The following is a 6,859-nucleotide window of genomic DNA, read 5'->3' as shown; positions in this document are numbered from 1 at the left end:
CCATGGCCCCTCCGCATAATGTGCACATCGCCACAACTGAGTGACAAAGAAACAACAGGCCATGGCTTTTCAACCAAAGATATTCCATTAGTCCCCAGTGAGAGACTGATAGCAAATAAATAAATAAATTAATTAAAATAGGCAAAAATAATGACAACTAAAAGGTTTTTCCATGTACTGAATACAAATCACTTTCAAATATTTGGAAACACAAGGTCAATGGAGGGACTTTGGTTTGAGATTTATTTGCTTGTTCATAGGTGATTTACAGAAATGTCAGTGTGTGTGAATTCTCTTATTTTGAGCCAGATTTGTGCAGGATATATTGTTTATTAACACTCTCCTCTCATTTTTCTTTTTCTGGCAATTTTAATGATATATTTTACTTATGTGGAAGAGAAACAGAGAGAGAGAGGAGAGAGAATTTTTCAAATGCTGATTAACTCCCCAAATAGCCACACTAGCTATTTGAGGCAGGATAAAACCCAAGAGCTTCTTATAGTTCTCCCAAACTGGAGCAGGGGTCCCAAACTCAGGCCATCCCATGCTGCCTTGTGGGTGTATCACCAGGGAGCTGGATCTGAAATGGAGCACCTGGGGTTTGAACTGCTGCCCATATGCTAGGCTGCTTTACAGGCTACAGTTTAACGTGCTATCCCACAATGCCAACTCTTAGATCACTTCTAACTTTCCAAAGATCTCTGGGTCAGAAAGTTGACTCAGAAAATGTTATTAACGCTATGTCATAATAACATATGTCAATACACAAAAGAATCAAATGATTTATCTATGAGGCATCTTACCTTTAAACTATTCACACAGAGATTACTGAATTTTATTATCAAGGTTTTTCTACCTAAAGCCATGAATTTTGATGGAATGCAAATGTCATTGGAGCCATTAAATATCATCCCTGAGTTTTCTCGGAAGAATTTAAGTATAAAGAGAAGAACAGCCAGCATATTTCTTCTTACTAAGTGCAATCGTAACAAGACAAAATCCCTACGTAAATACCTACTTTTCAATAGCTTGCTATTTTTAGTGTAAAATGTAGTCACAGTTAAATAAGAGCAGGAATGCGCTTTTGTGGAACCTCTCACTGACATTTTGTCTTCCAAAATGATCTCTGCTTTTACCATAAATTTAATAGTGTCAGATGCAAGGAGCCACCAAGACGGGGCACATACCACACAGCTGGTGGATTTTATCTGATTTTCAAAAGAAAGTTTAGAGATCCTTCTTCTTTGCCCCCCTCTTTTTTTTTTCTAGAATGCACTGCCTCCCCACCTCACTCCCAATTTTGTTTGCTTGTTTTCAGAATTTTTGGTTTTTGTGTGGCACGTGACATAATATTGAAAGCAGGGATCTATTATGAAGATGTCTGACATCACAGCTTTTCTTTCGAAACTGTAATCTTTGTACCTAACATTATAGAAAGACAAAACTCTTAGCATTTTCAAATTGTTCAGTCATTTGGAGTTTTGGCCTGGAGAGCAATCACTGTGGTTTTAGGAAGGCTCCAGTGCGTGTCTGGTCCCAGCATTCCTTTACATGGGTCAAATGTGTGTGCTTAGGTGATTTTTGATCTTATAGGGGAAAAAAATGTATGTTCTCTATTGTTTAGGAAAAAGTTTGAATGAGAGGAGAGAACTTCATCGAATGCCACTGCACTGTCCACATCAGGATATTTGAAGTTAGAGTCTAGTAACGTTAAGCCTAAAAGACATGTATTTGGGCACATTTTTGGAGCGCTGCATACCCATAATGTAAGAAAGCCAAGCTCTGCTTGATAAAACTGATGCTAACAAAATAATTTAGACGGAAAATGAAATGTGCCTTTGTTTGAGGCAAATGCCATATTTCTTCTGAACAGACTTGGACCTAGCAAGATCAAAGGGAAAACCTTATCTACACTGTAATATTTTACAGTATCTCCGGCTCCACAAGAGAGCTTGCATGTCTCCACTGGCATTCAAATTACAGCCCTCGTAGCCAGGCAGTCAAAACACATGTCATTGGATGAGGCACCGTGTTATAATCTGTCAGGACATCCCACTTAAAAGCTCGTCTCTATATCCTAGCCTTAATTTTTTTTTCTTTTTTGCTAGAAAAATTGAGCCAATTGTCTTCTCAAATAGATTTATGAGTTGACTCAACCAAGATGGACAAATGGCATTCTGCATTATTTTAATTTAAAGAATTTAAAGAGATTTTCTGTTGACCCCACAAAAATTTAGTTTTTAGGTTTTTTATTTTTTATGTAAACAATTACGTCCATTAGAAAAATGATAGATTTTTTCCTCAAGGCATTTTATATTAAACTGGTTTGTAACAAGGTAACTGTTCACTAAATGCTAGCATAACACACTATCCATGTGGATGTTTCAAATGTCACAGAAAAAATGTTTTCATTTAAATATAGACTTTAAACATAATGTTTATGATAGTGACTTTCTAGTAAAAACTCTCTGAAAATCAGTATTACACTTAGAACATGCTTGCACATACAAAACTGTTACATTTGGTATAGCATTAAACTTTTTTCAAAATTGTAATAATCAATTATATTATGTTTGCATGTTTTCCACAATTATAGGTAGATTTATTTGATTTGCAAAGATCATCTTTTTTCTAAGTTACATTTGTAACTAATAGGTAACTTTTCCATGCTTCAGAATACAACACAGGATTTCACACATTTGAAAAAGTATGTACATAATTAGAAAAAATTAAACATTTTAAAATTATATTGTCATCTTAAGGTTGAGATACAAGTCACTTCCTTTTCAAATATTCACCTATTATATTTAAAATAAGGTTTTACAATAGCGAGGGAAGGAAAGAAAGAGTTCTCCCATCTGCCTGTTCACTCCCAAGTGGCCACAAAGGCTGAGTTTGGGCTAGGCTGAAGCCAGGAACCGGAAGTTTCTTCCAGCATTTTAAAAATTAAATTGACACATACTTACTAAGCTTCAACTGAGGATATTCAGACCAGAATATACGTTCCCATTTTGAGAAACCAACCACCGCTAACTTGATACTGAAATGTCCATACTATTGACAAATTACTATTCTTGCTATTTTGTGTGCGTGTGTTAAAAATTAGCAACTTTGAAGAAGAAGTAATGGGGACTTCTGAGCACTTTAAAGCCTTGAGGAGTGAAGTCTTTTGCTCAACTGGAAAAGCCATAGCTCCTTCAACAGATGGTATTTACCTGAAAAACAAGCTAAGAAAAATGTAGAATCTTTGTTGAGATTGCGACTAACTCGATACTATCAGATTTCTTTCTCAATGAATCAGGATTAGATGTCTCCACACGTAGTAGACATTTCAACAAAAATCATGGAATAATTTATTGTTAAAATTTGACATGGCTAATAGAAAAAATTGATTAAATTTTTTTCTTTCATTAAAAGCAACAAAAAATAAGGGTTTTTTTCAGGAATGAAAGAATAGTTTCGAAAGAAACATTCTCGATGTATGAAAAACAATTGCTTTTGTTAACTCCATTTTCGTGCAACTCTAGAATATCTCCTAGAATTATTTCTAGAGGGTGGTGTTCTTTGGAAAATATGAAGATCATAAGAACTAGGACAATCACCTGTAGATTTGTTACCAGTTGAAGGACTGGAGCAGCAACAGAATCGACAAGCATTTTGGGCATCACTTGCTCAGAGGTGGTTCCCACAGGGACTTCTGCATGAAACTGTGCCTCGTGTGTGCTGACTCGGCTAGAGCGACGTCTGCCTTTACATGCAGCCTGATACCAACCGTGGCCCTTGAAGAGTGTAAGGCTCACCTGCACAGACTTGACAGTCCCTCTATCAGTTTCCTGACCTTTGGGATTATGTGTACGTGCCTGTGCATGTGCGATCATTTCACTGCTTTTGAGCTTTAGAGAAATTATGATACTTGGAATACAGTATTACCAGAACCAGCTTTCCCAAAGTCACAGTTCCAAGAATGATGTGCCTGTTACTTACAATTATACGCATATGCTTGTTCACTTAGTATAGTGTTTCATTCTAAAAACTGTTTTTTTTAAATTCTCATTTGATTGTGAAATGTTATTTGCTCCGCAGTCACACAAGTTGTCGTAACTATTGTTATTTAAGAATTTTATTTTTGTTCATGAGAGACACAGTGTTGTGATCCGCTGGTTTTATCCCCAGATTCCCACAATGGCTGGGCTGAGTCAGAGCCAAGCCAAGGAGCCAGGAGACAAACTGTCTCCCATACGTGACGCAAGAGGTCATCTACCTGAGCCATCATCGTTGTCCATGCTTTCATTAGCAGGATGGCAGAGACAGGAGCTGGAGCTGGGCATGAAACCCACCAAACATGCCAGGATGATCTGCAGAATCATGAACTACTTAGCTACTAAATACTCACTGTCACATAGCTAGTCTTCTATGTCTTTTGGTGCACATATGAAAAGTCAAACTTAAAACTCTAGTCAATGTATATAAAGAATATAATGACATGAATCCAGGAAAACATTTCTTTTAAAGATCAAAAATATCTCTAACACATTCAGTATTTGTACCTGTACCACGCTTGTACCACACTTGTAGCTACGTAAGTGATTTTGTAAGACCCCTGCTATGCTAAATCAAACAGTCTCACTCAATCCAATCCATTCTCTCACACATAAGTAAACCTGGAGAAGCATGTTGGCTGTCTGTGGATTTGGGAAGTGGGGATTAAAATTAAAGGATGCAGTCAAAGCAGAATAGTCTTTCTTACTTTTTCCTCACAAACTTTTAAATTATTTATGAAAGTAATGAATATGAGTCCCCACAACTACCATTAGAATTACGATACTAATTACATACAATACTGGGGGGATTCCCAGAGCCTATGAAACTGTCACATAATGCATAATAATTAATAAAAAAGTTAAAAAAATAATTACATACAATACTAACAGGTATAATGAAACTGAGGTTCAGGAGGACTTTAGGTGAAAATGTTTTTTTACTGTGAAAAAAATGTTCATGACACAAAATTGAATCATTTTTAAAACATTTATTTTTATTGGAAAGGCAGATTTGCAGAGAGAAGAGACAGAGAGATTTTTCATCCACTGATTCACTCTCCAGATGGCCTCAATGAGCAGAGCAGAGCCAATCCAAAACCAGCAGCCAGTAACTCTCCAGGTCTCTCATGCGAGTGCAGGGTCCCAAGGCTTTAGGCCGTCCTCGACTGCTTTCCCAGGCCACAAGCAAGGAACTGGATGGGAAGTGGAGTTACTAGGATATAGACTGGCACCCATCTGGGATTTTGATTGGAGGTGGAGGATTATCCAGTTGAGCCACAACACTGGACCTTGGTTGGTTGAGCTATCTTAAAAGTGTGCAGTTCAGGGCTTTTGAATACATTTATATCCTTTAGTAACCATTTTCATCATCTGTCTCCAGATTTTTCATTTCTCCTAGTCTGAAATGTCACACCTGTTAGCATAACTACTCCCACCACCCTTCCTGCCAACCCCTCCCGGTCACCATTCTAGATTCTATGTGTATGAATTAATTACTCCAGTTACTTATCAATGAAATCCTAAAGAACGTGTCCTTTTGTGACGAGCGTCATTTGGCATAACGTCATCAAAATCCATCCACATTGCTTAGAAGCCGCCCTGTTGTGTGTGACTTATGTTGGGCCCGTACATCGTATCTTTCTAATCCGTTCATCCTTTCTCAGAGGACCACTGATTGTTTCTATCCTTTGGCTATTGTAAATAATGTTGCTGTGAGCGCAGACACACGAGAATATTTTCAATCTCATTTTCAACTCTTTTCAGGAGTAATGAGTTTTTAAAAGTCCATTGGCATCCCATCCACACACCACATAGATGTGCAAATGAAATCCTTTCTCTCACATTTAGACACATTTTCTGTTGGTGTCTTTTCTTTCCTGGTAGTCCATCCAAAAAACTGAAAGTGATTTAAGTTGTTTCAAAATTAAAATATGCAAATCACTCTATTTTATCTTCAAGAACTTAAATGTAATTAAGGATTTTATGAATATCAATGCTAATTTCAAGAGAATATTTGTAAACTTTTCTTCACTTCACTTCCATTAACAATGTGTTACATTTTTATGGAATACTCACCTGAAATATTTGATTAATATTTGGCAAAATAACAATGTGATGGTCAATTAATAGATAAGTTAGTCTCACTCAAGCCTTTGTGGCCCATTTTATAGATGATAAAATTAACGTTTTGAGAGATTCCGTGCAATGAATCCATGAATTAGAAAGTGCTAAAGTCCAAATCCCATCTTGGAACTCTGTGATAACAAAATGCATCTTCATGATATCAAAACGCATGGATTCTGATTTTTCTCAGGACGTTTTCACCAAAATGCCATGACGTGGACCGGATTACTTTATCTGGGAGATGAAACCATATTCAGAATTTCATTGCTGATAATGTGGTAGAGTAAAATTTCTGACTGTTCATTTATATTTTGTTTTTTCATAAACTATACAACACATCCCACCACTGGTTTTTGTTGAAGTCAATATATCTTATTTTTCCTAAGGATAAATCAACACTACATGCATTCATTTCATTTCTAACAATTAAGAAAAGTACATAACAAGGGTTCATACTTCTTTTATGAGAATGAGTACTATATTTTAGATGTGCTTAATTTTCTAAGATTTATGTTATTTTTATTTGATAGCTAGAGAGAAGAAAAACAGTAGAAAGAGATATCTTGCATCCACTGGTTCACTGCCCTAGTGGCCACAATGGCTGGAACTGGCTTAGTCCGAAGCTGGGAGCCAGGAGCTCCTTCCTGGGCTCAGGCACCTCTCTGCTGACTTCCCAGGCCATTTTCAGAGAGCTG

This window comes from Ochotona princeps, chromosome 10 (genome assembly GCF_030435755.1).
Source record: "Ochotona princeps isolate mOchPri1 chromosome 10, mOchPri1.hap1, whole genome shotgun sequence".
Lineage (NCBI taxonomy): Eukaryota > Metazoa > Chordata > Mammalia > Lagomorpha > Ochotonidae > Ochotona > Ochotona princeps.
The sequence above is the reverse complement of the archived record's forward strand: the minus strand, read 5'-3'. Positions refer to the sequence as shown.